Source organism: Palaemon carinicauda, chromosome 9 (genome assembly GCF_036898095.1).
Source record: "Palaemon carinicauda isolate YSFRI2023 chromosome 9, ASM3689809v2, whole genome shotgun sequence".
Taxonomy (NCBI): Eukaryota; Metazoa; Arthropoda; class Malacostraca; order Decapoda; family Palaemonidae; genus Palaemon; species Palaemon carinicauda.
Window position 1 is genome coordinate 67213507 of NC_090733.1, and position 16584 is coordinate 67230090.

Here is a 16584-nt window from a genome sequence, read left to right on the forward strand (position 1 = left end):
GACCCTTACCCTTCCCCCTTCTGTCCTTTAGTGACGTCATAGCCGTCACAATATTCTTTAACCGGTATTCTGACAGTCATCCCGGCTTGCTAGGTTGACTGCGTTACCGGCTGGTACCCTGCCGGTGGCAGTTAGTTCAGCCACCTTAGCCGCGTTCCCCCTTACTTCCTTCCTTCACAGGAAGTGGATATTATTGGGGGGGGGGGAAGATTGAGACGGCTCTTGACGGCTGCTGGTGAGAAACCTAACATACTTTGGGAAGTCCTCAGCCCTCTCTTGGACTGACATCCACAATTATTGTCGCCAGCGGTATAGCCGGCGACAGGCCTTTTGTGGATGGGTGGAACCCAGAATCAGACAGAAGCTTACCCCTTTCATTGGAACTCTCATTCTGGCAAGGAGACAGAAGGCAGCCTGATAGTCCTCCTACCCTTCCAATTGTTATGTTAAACCATTATAATAGGAAACTCTCCTTCCTAAATGCTTTTTCTCTATCTATAAGTGAGTGCCGCCAGCTACTAACCTAACTGCAGCAGTGCCGCCGGCTAAACTGCAGTATACAACTATACAATAGTACATATGTTTTCTAACATACTCTGTGTTTCCTATCGCAGTCAATTGTTGGGACCACGATATTATGTTGAGGCTGAGTACTCCCTCAACACCCACATGGTTTTTTCAATCATCAGGACCCTAAAAAATCACCGATCAGTATTAATATATACTACAGGTGGATAATGTTAGTATAGACACTTACTAACTCTACACGAGTTCCTAGAGTTTATTCTACCTTGTATTCTCCCTACCAGGGAAACCAAAAATTATTACTGACAGAGGTCTCAGCAATGGCCTGTCTTTTCTACTTCCTTTCAAGCTTACTATCCTAAGCTATTATAAACAATAGTGATTGTTTATTAAATACATGCTTTTATATCACTGATATAAAAACCATGATACTCATTGAGCCCTTTTCCTTTACATGAGAAACCGATGGAGAAGTGTGCAGCATTGTTCTGCAACCACAAAGGCAGAGACTTTTGTGGACACACGATGTGCAGGAGTCATGCCCCCTACTGCATCGTGTCGGGAGTCCATAAGTATTGGGACCCGAAGGGTTGCCCCACCTGCTCAACCCTGCTGGCCAACGGGTTCGGAGAAGCCCTCCCAGTCAACATAGAGACTAGAGATACAGCGAGGGAGACCCCTCGCAAATGGGTAAGAGGGTTCCAAAAGAACTCTCCGGGACTGTACTTACCCAACGACTCCCTAAGGTGCCTTCTGTTCCCCAAGGCTCTATCAAACGTGGTAGTGCCCCAAGAACAGGTCCAGCCTCCTCTCATACAACTGAAGATCGACGAGGACATAAACAAGGCACTGGAAGGCATGGACATCCACCAAGAACGGATGTCAGAAGTGTCCACTGACACAGAGCAGGACCTACTGCAAGGAGGCCCTGAAGAAGACGTGGAACATCCACAAGCGGAGGAAGAAGGATCCGTTTCAACGGCAACCGAAGACCCTCAGTTCGCCGTGATGGCATACCAACCTATGTCGTCAACCTCTTCACCCCACCTCCTCAACCAGTTGCACAGGTCGACAAGAGAGAAGCGATCCTCACGTCGATCCAACAGATGATGGAATTGTTCCAGAAGGAACAAGAGACGAGGAAGCAGTCAATCAAGCAACAGCAGATACTGCTACAAGAAAGGCGCACCGACCTGGACCTACCAGGGGCTCCACTAAGAAGCCCCTTACTTGGATCTCCCTTATTGCTCCGAAACCAACCCCTGGAGGTATGCAAAGCACATGCTCATGATGAATGGGAAATTATTCGTCTCAGAGAAGTTGGGGGCCAAACTGATTGAAGATCTTGAGTTCTGGCCTAACTTTTCAGCTTACCCAGACTGTTACTTGAGACTGCGGGATGAACATGCAGCCCGTGAGGATACGGTACCCAAAGAAATCATTGTCTTCGAGCATGACAAGGTGCAAGCCATCCTCTTGAAAGCCTTCAAAGGAGCCGGGTACACCAACTCCAAAGTCTCAGCACTGAGCAAGAGACACCCCACCTTTCTTGCTCTTTCCTCCATCTCTTTCCCCTTTTTGGAGAAAGCACTAGACTTTGCTGTCAAGGCAGTCGACGAGGGAAAACCCTGCCCTACCCTAGAGGAATGCAAACCATTCTCTCTAGCAATGCCTACCTGCAAGAAGTGGAAGGATGTCCACCTAACCTTCTCCATCTCTAAGTTTGATCCAGAGATAGCAGGCCAGCAGTTCAATGAGAACCTTCCAAAGTTGCCAGACCATCTTCTAAGGAGGGAACAGAAGAGACTTGCGGCCTCCCTTTCTCATCAGAACTGCCTGGAAAAGAGTGCAGGCCTAAATAACGCCCGGGAAATGTTAATTTTCCTGGTCAAGTCTCACATGGGGACCCTTATGAAAGACTTATATGCTTTCCTCAGAGAAAGGAGAGCCTGCAGAGAGTTTGTTTTTACCTCAGCGACCGTAAAACACAAACCCAGGAAGCTGATTACTTCGAGCATCTGGGGGCAAGGACCTTTTCCCACAGGAACTGGTCCAAGAGGTCATAGCCAGAGCAGCCAAGGAGAACAGGAACCTTCTCCAAAAGTGGGGCATGACCTCAAAGAGGAAATCTTCCTCAGACGGAGGTCCCCAGCCTAAGAATAAAAAGGCAAGGAGACAACGCAGACCTGCATAACTTCCTGTGGTGACCATGACCACGATGTCTCAGACCATGATTATGATACCTCAGACCACCTTCCAGATGGTCCCTCAGAAACTGGTAGCCCAGTCACCAGCGTTTAACCCTGGCTTTGAGAGGCAGTCAACTTCCTTTCACCGTAGTCAGAAAGGAAAAGGCCCAAGTAGAAGTTCCTCCGGAAACCCCTCTCGGGGCCAAGGAGGACGTGGTCACGGAAACAAGTCCTCAGGACCCCCAAGCAATGAGGGGCCCCAGGTAGGGGGCAGACTGTATCACTTTCGGGATGGCTGGACCTTCGATCCCTAGGCCCACAGCCTAATCACAAATGGATTCGGGTGGAAATGGAACAGAACTCCACCCCGCTTTCCAGAATTCTTCCAACACTCCACACCCTCGTTAGAAGAATATACCTCAGAACTCTTGAACAAGAAGGTAATAAGGAAAGCGAAGTCCATCAAATTCAAGGGAAGGCTGTTTTGTGTTCCCAAGAAAGACTCAGACAAACTCGGGTCATTCTAGACTTGTCTCTCCTCAACAAGTTCATCGAGAACAACAAGTTCCGGATGCTTACTTTGCAACACATAAGGACCCTTCTACCAAAAGGGGCGCACACAGTCTCAATAGACCTAGCAGATGCTTACTGGCATCTTCCAATCAGTCGCCCTTTCTCCTCCTACCTAGGATTCAAGCTTCTGAAGAAGAAGTTTGTCTTCAGAGCAATGCCCACCGGACTGAACACAGCCCCAAGGATATTCACGAAGCTAGCAGACACAATCGTCCAGCATCTACGCTCCGAAGGATTCAAGTGGTAGCATATATAAACGACTGGCTGGTGTGAGCAGCATCCAAGACTACTTGTCTGCAGGCAGCCAAAAAGGTGATCCAGTTCCTGGAACACCTGGGCTTCAAGATCAACCGCAAGAAGACTCGCCTTTCTCCAGCTCAGAAGTTCCAATGGTTAGGAATCCAATGGGACTTAAAGTCATACCACCTATCCATTCCATCCAAGAAGAGGAGAGAGATAGCGGGATCTGTCAAGAGACTAATCCGTCACAAGAGGATTTCAAGACGCCAACAGGAAAGAGTATTGGGCTCTCTCCAGTTCGCAGCAGTGACAGATCCGGTGTTAAAAGCCCGTCTAAAAGATGCGTCAGGAGTCTAATGAAGATACGCATCAAACGCTCAAAGAAATCAACTAAGGTTGACCCCGACCCTGTTGCGCACGCAGTTAAGGCCGTGGTCAACAGCCAAGAGGCTTGCACGGGCAATTCCCCTGCAACCACCACAACCATCAGTGGTGACACACACGGACGCCTCTTTGGAAGGATAGGGAGGCCATTCTCACGAGAAAAAAGTGCAAGGGAATTGGTCGCACCAGTTCAAAACCTTTCACATCAACATTTTGGAAGCTATGGCAGTTTTCCTGACGTTGAAGAAACTATCCCCTTGCAGAGCAATCCACATCAGATTGGTCCTAGACAAGGAAGTGATAGTAAAATGTCTAAATCGACAAGGCTCAAGATCTCCTCACATCAACCATGTGATACTAGCCATCTTGTACCTGGCAAGGAAGAAGGGATGGCACCTATCAGCAGTTCACCTACAAGGGTTCCGCAATGTGACGGCGGACGCTCTATCCAGGCGAAAGCCGATAGAGACAGAATGGTCCCTAAACGCAGACTCATTCTCCTTCATCTCAAAAAAGGTTCCGGAACTGTAGATCGACCTCTTCGCAATGAGCGACAACAAGTAACTACCTCATTACTTAGCCTCTTACATGGACCCTCAGGCAGAAGCGATGGATGCCATGTCCCTCAACTGGAACAGGTGAAATCGCATTTACCTGTTTCCACCAACCAATCTCCTGCTAAGAGTCCTCGACGAGCTAAGATCCTTCAGAGGGACAGCAACATTAGTGGCCCCCAAGTGGCCCAAAAGCAATTGGTACCCTCTAGTTCTAGAATTGAAACTGAAGCAGTTTCCTCTGCCGGATCGAGTATTATCCCAACTGGTCCAGAAGTCGACTGTCTACGCTTCATCCTCGAGAACCAACAACCTACATCTCATGATTTTCTCGCCCTAGCAGCGAACAAAAAGTTTGGAATCTCGAAGGATAAAGTTGACTTCATCGAAGAGTATAAGTCAAGTTCGTCTAGAAGACAATATGAATCGTCATGGAAGAAATGGGTTTCCCTTGTGAAAACAAGGAAACCAACAGAAATATCAATAGATTTCTGTCTCGCATTCTTCATATACTTACACAAACAAGGCCTAGCTTCTACTACAATTACATGTGTAGGTCGGCCCTGACTAGACCACTTCTGTACACCTTGGAAGTGGACCTCTCTAGTGAAATCTTTAATAAGATCCCAAAAGCATGCGCTAGATTCAAGCCAGCAACCCCACCAAAGCCCATCACGTGGTCCTTGGACAAAGTCTTGCACTATGCTTCGAACCTAAACAATGAGGATTGTACGCTAAAGGATCTAACACAGAAAGTCATTTTCTGTTTGCAATAGCCTTAGGGGCTAGAGTTAGTGAAATAGTTGCCTTATCCAGAAACGAAGGCCTTATTCAGTTCTTAGACACAACAGAACTGAGCCTCTTCCCTGATCCTAACTTTCTTGCCAAGAGTGAACTACCCACTAAGAGGTGGGGTCCTTGGAGTATCTGCCCATTGAAGGAAGATGCCTCTTTGTGCCCAGTAGTGTCTTAAGGTCTATCTTCGAAGAACTTCAGACTTCAAGGGAGGACAGCTCTTCAGAGGCAAAACCTCAGGATCAAACCTATCTCTAAGACAACTGAGAGCGAAGCTCACCTACTTCATTCGCAGAGCAGATCCTGACAGTACACCCGCAGTCACGATCCAAGGAAAGTTGCTTCTTTGTTGAATTTCTTTCAACATATGGACTTTTGAAAGATTTCGCTCATACACTGGGTGGAGATCATCAAGAGTCATCTACAAACACTATGCGAGGCAAGTACATGAAATAAAACATTTTGTGGTGGCGGCAGGTAGTGTCATAAAACCCGTCGTCTAGTGCTGCAATGAACAGTGGACTGTTTTGGGACTTTACAGTGTATCGGGTGCATGGGTATACGTACCTTCTAGTGCAAATCATAACGATGGTTAACAAACTGTTCCATGTAGGTGCATATCTGACCAATAACACCAGTGCTGGGTGAACGTTTGCATCACAGTGTTTACGCATGTCCAAAATCTGAGCAAGTTAGATTTGGTTTCACATCTCCATTGAGTGGCATTATTCCGATAATGAAATTACATATTTTTTCTACAGGAGAAAATATGGACCCTGATGTGTATTAATGCTGGATCAGATTCATACTCTATTGTAACTACATTGATAATTTAGTTGCAAAATAAAGATACTAAAACGTATGTGTCTTATTACTGCTACCTCAGTTGCATACAAATAAAACATGCCAGAGTTTTATTTAATCCCTATAGGGGCATAGAACTTGAAATCAGTATACAGACATCCATGGTAAGTAAAAGGTAAGCTCTAAAGTTTTCCCTTTTGTTCCTACAGAATTACAAACCTTGAATCTTTATTGCCGAAGTCGACACTTTTCTTGCAGGGGGCAGGAAGCACTAAGCCCGTTCCAGGCTTAGTGCAAATAACAGTTACCTGGAATTTCACATACAGGTCTAGGAGACCAGATAAGGAAATTCATTCAAGGTAGAAGGCACATACACAAACCCAAAGCTATGGTAATTTCAAGTTAATTCTCTGGTATGCTTCCATCAGTACGACATGGCCCGAGCCCAAAAAAACGGATTTTGAGCAAAGTGAAAAATCAATTTTTGGGCGAGAGTGCCATGTCGTCCTGATGGACCCACCCTTTTGCTGACCCCACCTGAAATTACTCTATCTGCAGTCATTTCTGCTTAACGACAAGAACAGGAATGGCGTGTGGTAGTAGTACGGATAGGAGGTCCACCGGGTACCTAGATCAGCACCCCTTTCTTTTGCCACTCTTCCCCCTTACATCAAAGAGTTAAATCTATTCAGGGTGAAGATTGCTATGTGTCGTACCTAAAAAATACGTCCCGATATTATGCGATATCCTTAATTGGATACTCGTGCCAGGAGTTAGAATCCTGGAGACCTTCAGTTTATTTCTCTGGGAGTATCACTGTAGCAAATATCCCTTAGAAGGCTACTTAATATATATGTGTATATATATATATATATATATATATATATATATATATAATATATATATATATATATATATATATATATATATATATATATATATATATATATATATAAGTAGGAATAAAATAGTCAATGCTGCTATCATCTTCTTTATTCGGGAGCTTTCGACATAACTTATGTCATCTTCAGTCTATCTGCAATTATCATATGTAAAATTAATAAAATTAATAAAATCATCCTAAGTATATAGTTAGGAAGATACACTTTCATGAATTGATCAACTAGCTCTAAAATCAACCAATCAAGGAACATAAAACCATAAAAAAAGACTTATTACACACAACTATATAACTATATAAACGACCCAATAACTAATATACCTAGTCACCCGCAGGAGATGATGACCACCCATCCAGACCAGCAACCCACAGACCAGAAAACGGATCAATGGGTCACCGGTAACTGAACAGGTAAGCCCTCATTCAAGCTGGGTTTTGTCTTAAAAATGTATAAAGACTCCAAGATTCTCAGCTGGCTGACGTTACTATGTCTGTCCGTAATCTTGAAATTTTCCTTAGAAATGGCATGACCAGATTTAAATGCGTGGTCATAAATATCTGAAATTGGTTTCTTACTTAACGGTATATTGGTTCGTACCGATCTCCCCATGTGCTCCGAAATCCTACACTGAAGCTGTCTAGATGTGCTTCCAGTGTAGCACTAATTACAGAGTGCACATTGAAATGTGAATACGACACCGGAACACAAGGGAATAGGTAGACTCTCCTTATATTTAAACAGTGAGCCAACTGAGAACTTGTTAGTAAAAATTAGTTTTAAATCTATGTGGGGATAACATTTCCCCACAACACTCATAACCTCTAATTCGTTAAAAACACTGTTATATAGATGTTATCATGTATGTTCAACTTATCTGGGGTTTCATGAGGAAGAAAATTTTCTAAAATCATTTTTTATTACCAATGGGTTCCCTCTGAACCTCTATTATAATCAAGTCAAGAAGTTTTTAGATAAAATTTACAGTCAAAATTTAACAATTCAAACAGTTAGTAAGAAAAGTTATATGTCTCCTTTCCGTACTATGGTTATGTTTCGGAGAGACTAAGAACAGAGGTTTTCCTTTTTCCTGGTATTACGATAACGTAGGTCTGGTCACTGCTCTCCTTCAAAATCCGAAATGGTCCTTGGAAATCGTTGGCGAGAGGGAATCTCTTTATCTGTTCGTACTCTTCATGCCAAACCTTTTTTTTTTTTTTTCCTCGACTCTTCATTTTCATGCCTTTTAGGGAAAATTTCCTTAACTTGCCGATCCCTTTCCTCATATCCTTGACATATTCTCCATTCGCTTACTCTCCATCTTTCCCTTTGTCTGCCAGCATTTTAATTGGTCCTTTGCTAAAGGGCTCTCCTCATACTTCAATCGGGTGTAAGGGAGCTTTCTCAATGTACTCGTTAGGCTTTTCAGCCATCTGACAAATGCAATATGCACGGCAAAATTGGCTCACATCCTTATATTTACCAGGCCAGAAAAAGTGTTCCTTAATTTTCTCCGTCGTCTTCCTTATTCCAAAGTGTCCTGTCTCGTGCACTACGGTGGTCACCTGTCTTGTCAATGGTTCATGAATCTATGCTTCCTCATAAGCAACCCGTCTTTAAGATAATACCAGGTGGGAGACTGCTGCACCTTCGTCTCCTCCACCACACGGTACAATAACTCTGTTAACGTTCCATCCTTCCCTTGTAATCCTATCAACCATTTTCCTACTCACTTGTCCTACTTCTAACGCTGAGTTTTCTATTTCTTCCAAATACATAGCTTCCTTGTCTTCCTGTCCACTCATCTGGCATTCCTCTTTTCTCGGGCTCTCTCGGGAGTTCTCCTCTTGCGTACCATCAAGGAAATCCTCTTCTTCGGAAAACAGATCCTCCAATTTTATCACTCCTTCAGTTTCTTTTTCTTCTTCTGCAGCCAATTTCTTCGTCAGACTCCTAGTCGTTGCACAACTAGGAACCAAGTACGGGTAATCCTGCTCGATTTCAGTTGTACGACTATACTTCAATGGTTTCTTTGTTACATTTGGACAAGGCACAAATGGCACTCCACCAACCTTATTACCCAGCAGGATGTATACTCCTTCGACAGCCAATGAATCCTTTACCACAAAATCAAAATGACCTGTCACCGACTCACATGGCAGTTTCAAATGGCAAAAAAGGGTAACCTCCTCACCTCCTAATCCCTTCAAAATAACCGAGTCTCCTGTAAGAGACTATTCTACCAACGGGTGTACACCTCGTGTCACCCCATTATGATTACAACCACTGTCACGCAATATCTTGACCGGGGTTCGCTCATTCCCATCGATTGCGGCTAACATACCTTCATAAATATACGGTTTAAAGGCATCCACGCTGTTTGGGTTTTGTTCTTTTTGTCGTGTGAATGTTAGCTGGCTTAGTTTCTTAGTCGTTCTTTCCCGATTGTTTTTTTGGTCCTCATATTCTGTGAAGTCGAATTATCCTTACCCATTGGGCAACTGCTTTTGGTTGGTTTAACCAACATTCCTTACTGGTATGGCCTCTCTTGCCACATTTAAAACAGACAGTATTAACCTTCTGCATGTCTTTCATGATATCTAAAGAAGAACGAATTGATGATTTTTGCTGTGGTACTATTGCATTCTGCTTTGGAACAGTACCAGTGGTACTTCCGCTGTAACTATTGAACTTGTTCACATAGTTATTACTGAACTGGCTTCCATGGTTCAGCAAATACCTGACACTTGGTCGAAACAATGGTTGAAACTTCATACCCGAGGAGGGTTTACGACTGATAATATCATAATCTTCACTCGGCGAAGTGAATTCATCAAGTGTCTTCACTTCTCTCTCTCTCTCTCTCTCTCTCTCTCTCTCTCTCTCTCTCTCTCTCTCTCTCTCTCTCTCTCTCAAGTACATTCGAATATGTTCAGGAATTCCTCGAAAATATTGTTCTAGTACTATTAATTCTTCTAAATCAGCCATCCCCCTCACTTTAGCAGCCTCTATCCATCTTTTAAAACATCGTCATACCTGGTAAGCGTAATCCAGGAAAGTCATTTTCTCCTTTTTCCACAAACTTCGGAAATTTTCCTTATACTATTCAGGAGTCATCTGATACGCTTACAGCATGCTCCTCTTTACTTCTTGATACTCCTTTCTCTGGTCCTGAGACAAGGAAAAATAAGCACTGCATCCTTTGCCAATCAAGACACTCTGTAATAACACAGACCATATATCTTCTGGCCATTCCATCGTTGATGGGACCTTTTCAAAATGATCAAAAAACTCATCGGGAGCTTCTTTGAATTTTGGAATTAACCTCTGGGCATTCGTCACATTAAACACAGGATTGTGCAAAGTAGGAGTCCTCTCTGTACGTGTAATGTATACATTGTTAAACCCATGACCCAAGGGGTCAATGGTGAATTAGGAGTGTGACAACAGCCATAACAGGATGTGAACTAGACCATGCTAAAGTAATGCTTGGAAAGCATTGCATGAGTAAACATTTATGTATGTCTTGTAAACATGTCACAACGCCTCCCGTGGGAACCAGTTGACCTATTGATCCCTACCGGAATCAACTGACTTCCGGCCATAAGGCTACATGATCATTTCTCTTTGTATTTATATGAAAAGCTGAGATAGCTAATGTTACGTTATCGACGCGAGCTTATTGTAAATCAGTTCTATTCATCTTTTCATACGGAATGGTCATCCGACCGAACCATTCATACTCCAGTGATGGAGCTATCAATAATTTTTTAAAGTTAACCTAAAACTTTGACTTATTCTAAGAAGAACCTACAAGTCTAATATTTCTGTATCACATTGAAGAGACATGAGGATGGAACCACAATGTGTACGTATAACATTCGCACATTAACAATTGCTGGCAGCGATTACAACTATAACAAGCAGCGATTATAACTATAACAACCAGCGATTACAACTATAACAACCAGCGGTTACAACTGTAGTAATTAGCAGTTACAACAGTAATAAATCTACAATTACAACGAAGTATCTACGTCTACCGAAGTAATGAACTCATCGAATATCAGCTATAAATCACATAGAAACTGAGGAACCAGGATCTTTAATCAACAAGCATCAGTAAACATCCTAAGAATATGAAGAAATGTCCTTCATCTATATCAACATTTAGTGAACAACTTTCATCACATACATTCAAGAATCACATCGGGAAGTGAAACATTCATCGAATAAACAACGCACGACGAGAAGCCAAGTCGAAGGTCATCACGTCAGCTAAACTCTTCCTGCAAACGAGAGAGAGAGAGAGAGAGAGGACGTGACGTCATCGGATCAAAACAATCTTCGCGCATATATACTAAAGCTAGTATATCCTTTATTCATTCAGGTTTTTTCAGTGAAGTGTTTTATGTCATGAGTCGATCGTCCATTATTGCTGGGGTGAGTTATGTGTAATCTTAATCTTCCTTCATTAAAGGAATCTATACTCAACTACGAATTCTCATCTGCTGAATTTTTTTTCTCTTTGGGCTAATTCCGTTTTCTTTCAGAAGTTCTCGAGAAATATCTTTGTCACATTAACTGTCTTAATATCATCATTTTGGGGGACTTTGTTATAATCTGCAACAAATCTTTATTGTATAGTGCATATGCATTTACGCAGTGGACGTGTGTATTCATATAGATATTTTGATAGGATCGTAGTGATAGGAAAAAAGTCAAAGTTAACATGACGCAACCTGTGAATCCCAGTAACCCCACTCCCGGACCCAGTAACCCCACTCCCGGACCCAGTAACCCCACTCTCGGACCCAGTAACCCTAGTCCCGTTGTTACTCTAGTGAGTGCAAGGTCAGCTATTCTTCCTTTTCATGGTCGGGTTAATGGGTTCCTGCCTCAGAATGTCGAGTCATGGATCTCATCAGTAGATGCCCATTTAAACGCAAAATGCATCACAAACCCATTTGTACAATTACAAGAAGCTAAAAGTTTCATAGACTTTGCTAAAGGAGATGCAAGTGCGTATCTTAGAGGAGTCTCTTTCCAAGAGGCAGTTACATGGGACGATTTCAAAGTTAGGCTACGTGCAATATATGGCGGTGAGGAAGCTTTAGATGTAGTTTTGACATTAAGAAATACACTTAATCAAGCCTCTATGACTCAGCTTAATGTTATAGAATGGGCGGCACTCATTGCCGACCCGCTGAATGAATATCAGGATGATTTAAGTAATTCCACATGGCTTACAGAAGATAACATCGCCGTGAAAGATTTCTTACGGCTAATGTATTTAACTTGCATGACAATTATGTTGCCAGATGCTTTAGTGCGGTGTTTTGATAAAAAGCTAATGCCCGAAAGTACGGAACTAGATGTGTATAAACAAATAAAGAAACACATGTCTAAGTGTACTGACCTTGATCCCTTGCTTAGTCAAGTTTTTGCAAAAAAATGAAACTAAGCCACAACAAGTAAACGTAGTTAATAATAATCAAGCTGCAAGGATGACTTGTTACAATAGCAAACGTCAAGGTCACTTGATTGCAGACTGTAGGCTGTAGGGCGCGATTTTGTTCAATTCATATCAGTTCAACCCATTCATATAGTCGATGCTTCTCGTGTAATCAACAGCAGAATCCTAGAAACACGCAAACAGTTCCTTATGGAGATAAAAAGAAAAATCCCCAGTTTAATAAAAAGAAACAGGCGAACGGCAATGCAGTTCAAAATCAAAAACAAACAAATAGTGCTTCAAGTAACTCTGTTCCTGGGTCGTCTAGCCAGAATTCGCAAGGTCAGATGAATTTTCAGAATGTGCAAAGCAAAGCAAATACCACATAATTAACTCCATTGGGGAAGAGATTGATGTTGGGTCATTCGTATCATCTTTTGTATCAAATAATCCATTTAATAATTTATCATATCATTGTGAGGCAATAGATTTTCCTATGAAACACACGGCCAAATCCAATAAATCAGTACAGGTTCTCGTAGATTTGCAACAAAATCACGCAATAATAAGCCAAAATGAGTTACGGCCAACATTATATGCTGTAAATTTAGAACACCGATCCTTCACATTATTTTTTGACTCTGGTAGTCCACGTAATATCATTGATTTGAGGACTCACCACTTGTTATTTTCGAACTTCCCTATAGAGAAGTCCGGAGTAAGGCTCTCGGGTATAGGAAATAATGAATTGAATGTAATAGGAGTAACTCATGTTCAGTACAAGGTCGGTAAGCGCTCGTTAGCCGATACCTTTATCGTTGTACAAAACATTGATATGTATCCAGCTGTAATTATAGGATACCCGTCTATGGGCACTCAAAACATTACCTTAGCCCCTGCCAAACACGGCGTGTATACCAAAGGAAAATTCTATAAGTCTTCTAATACCTTAAAATCAGTTTTGGATAAAAAGGAGACGACAAATAAAACAGTGACGTATGTTGAAGAATCAATCACGTCTCATGAATCAAGAAATAATATATGCGACCCAACAGAATTCTCATTCACCCGTCATATCAGCTTGCACGCAATGTATCGAGCCGGACGTAACTTCGAATATATTAGTGCGAGTAAAGAAAACTTTGCCGGGATCTGAAATATTAATCCTTTCCGACACTCTGAAAACTAACGGATTGTCCGTCACACAAGCTATTTATATAGTCGGCTCACAACAACAATGTAATATTGAAGTCTGTAATCATTTGAATACCACTTTAGTAATTCACAAAATCAACATATCTTGGATGTGGAAATTTATAAACATTGCATTCTTACCGTCGCTGAGATAAATCACGCTCAATCAGTTGCGAATGAATCCCTTTTACAATCTATAAAAATAAAATTAATAAAGACATTCAAGAAGAGGAAATTCAGCAGAAATTTTTTGATCTTTTAACTAAATATCATGATGTTTTCTCCACTACGGATGGATCCTTAGGTAAAACGGATGTCATAGAACACCAAATAAGGTTAAAAGACAAGTAGAAAATTATCTATGTACCCTCGTACAGACTCCCTATGAAATTCCAGAATGAGATAAATGATGAATTGGAGTAGATAAAATGGTAGAAGAAGGAGTCATTAGGAAATCAAACAGCCCTTATAATTTTCCATTAATAGTTGTACCGAAAAAAGATCGAACATGGCGTATCTGCGTAGACTTCCGTCGCTTAAATGAGGAAACGATCCCTGATCGATTCCCAGTGCCATGTACTGACGATATTTTATCTTTGCTAGGTCAGAACAAATATTTTACCCCTTTGGACTTACTTAAAGGCTTTCACCAGATATCATTAGAAGAAGATAGTATCCCATACACTGCCTTCAGCACAGCCAGGGGACATTATGAATTTTGCGTATGCCTTTTGGTTTACGTTTTGCTCCCATAATATTTACTAGAATGATCAACATAGTGTTTGGAGACTTGTTAGGGGATATATTGCATGCCTATATGGACGACCTTGTAATCTTTTCCAATACCTTAGAAGAACATCTACGTAAACTGGAGCTAGTGCTACAGAGACTAAGACAGCATAATTTTAGGGTAAAGATTAATAAGTGTGAATTCGTCAAAACAGAATTAGTCTATTTAGGTTTTACGGTGTCTAGTCAAGGTCTTAAAGTAGTTCACGATAAGGTGTCGGCTATCCGTAACTTTCCGATACCTACTAATGTCAAGGGAATACAGCAATTTCTGGGGTGTAGTGGATATTACAGGCGTTTTATACGCAATTATTCAAGAATAGTCACTCCCCTAACAGATCTTACAAAGAAGGGCGTAGATTTCATATGGTCTGAGCAGCATCAACAGGCGTTTGATACCTTGAAAGATGAACTGTGTAGTTCTCCTATCTTAAAATTTCCTGACTTCGGTAAGGAATTCTTCATTGCAACAGACGCCTCAGACCTAGGTGTAGGTGGGGTATTTCTTCAGCAATATGACAAACAGTTTTTCCGATAGCTTTTTATTCACGTAAACTGAGACCTTCCGAAAGTAAATATGCAGTAATAGACAAAGAAGGGCTAGCTATTGTTAATTCACTAGTGCATTTTAAGTTCATAATATACGGTTATCCCGTCAAGGTTCTTACTGATCAAAAGCCCCTAACCGACTTCTTTAAAGGCTTTAGTCACAGCCCCAAACGAACTCGGTGGCATTTGATCATCCAAGACTTTGGCGCGAGGATCGGGTATTTACCTGGGAAAGTAAATATCATTGCTGACGCATTATCACACAAGCTCGCGTCATCTTGTACGGAGCCATTAGCTGAATTAATAGATATATCAGCATCCATGCCTATTGTTAAAACTGTATCTGAACAGGAAGATCTGGGATGGAGCGCTGAACTAATACAGACTGAACAAAGAAAAGATCAGCAATTAGAAAAAAACATAAATGCTTTGAACGGAAATCCTAAGGAAAAGGAATATATAAAGTATACGCAGCAGAATTATATAATCAAAGATGATATTCTATGTAGATCCGTGACAAGGAAAACCCGCAATACACCACAAGTGACTAATGACCAGGTAGTGGTACCAATCTCACTTATATCCACTGTCCTAAATTGGTTGCATGCAAATCCATTGCATGGCCACCCGGGGTTCTCCATAATGTCACAGAAAGCCAAATCATTATTTTATCGGCATACAATGCTTACAGATATAAAAAAAACACATAGCTAATTGTCGCACTTGTCAGGAAAACAAAGGGCACACGAAGACACCTGTCAGCCTAGGGGCTTATCCCGTGCCCAATCAACCCTTTGAAAGAGTACACTTGGATTTATTAACAGGGTTTTATGAGTCAGACAGAGGAAATAAGCACCTCTTAGTAATTATAGATGCTTTGACTCGATATACAGAACTGATAGCGCTTAAAACTAATACCGCGATCGAATGCGCTAGGAAGTTTTACAAGTGCTACATTTGTAAACATGGAATTCCACACATGATAATCTCTGACTCGGGTGGAGAATTCAATAATCATTTCCTTAACTCGTTGTGTGAATTCCTTGGCATAAAGAAAATCAATACCATGATCTATCACCCAGAGTTGAATAGGCTAGTGAAAAGAGCGAATAGGAAGGTTTTAAACATGTTAAGAGTTACACTAGGGGGATCAGACCCCAACTGGGATATTGCCATACCTGAGGTACTAAGTACTCTGAATCACTCATATCATGTATCTATTAAAATTTCGCCGCACGAGGCACTGTATGGTACCCCATTTAGAACGCCTTTCCATGTATTAACGCCTACCACTAATTTATCAAATCCTCTAAAGGATGTTATGAATGCAAACATAAGTCGTTATAATATCCTTCGAAAGAATCTAGAAGAATCACAAATCATAATGAAAAGGAATCATGACAAAATAGCGAAACCAACTAAAACATATACCGTGGGTGATAAGGTATACATTATACATACAAGTATATGTACGCAAAGGACTCGATTACAAACTGACACCTAAGTTTGAAGGTCCGTTTAACATTTTAGAAATATTAACGGCCAATAGATTTAGAGTTCAAAACGTATCCCAACCCACTGATGAGAGAATTGTACCATTGGCTCACATAAGAAATTAAAATAAGGGAGAAGGA

At 41.6% G+C, this 16584-nt stretch overlaps 1 pseudogene; it reads right to left on the reverse strand.

The window, feature by feature from the left end:
• LOC137646984 (fap1 adhesin-like) overlaps positions 1 to 12622 on the reverse strand; it is a 420090-nt pseudogene extending 407468 nt beyond the window's left edge.
• Between the last annotated feature and the right edge of the window lie 3962 nt (positions 12623 to 16584).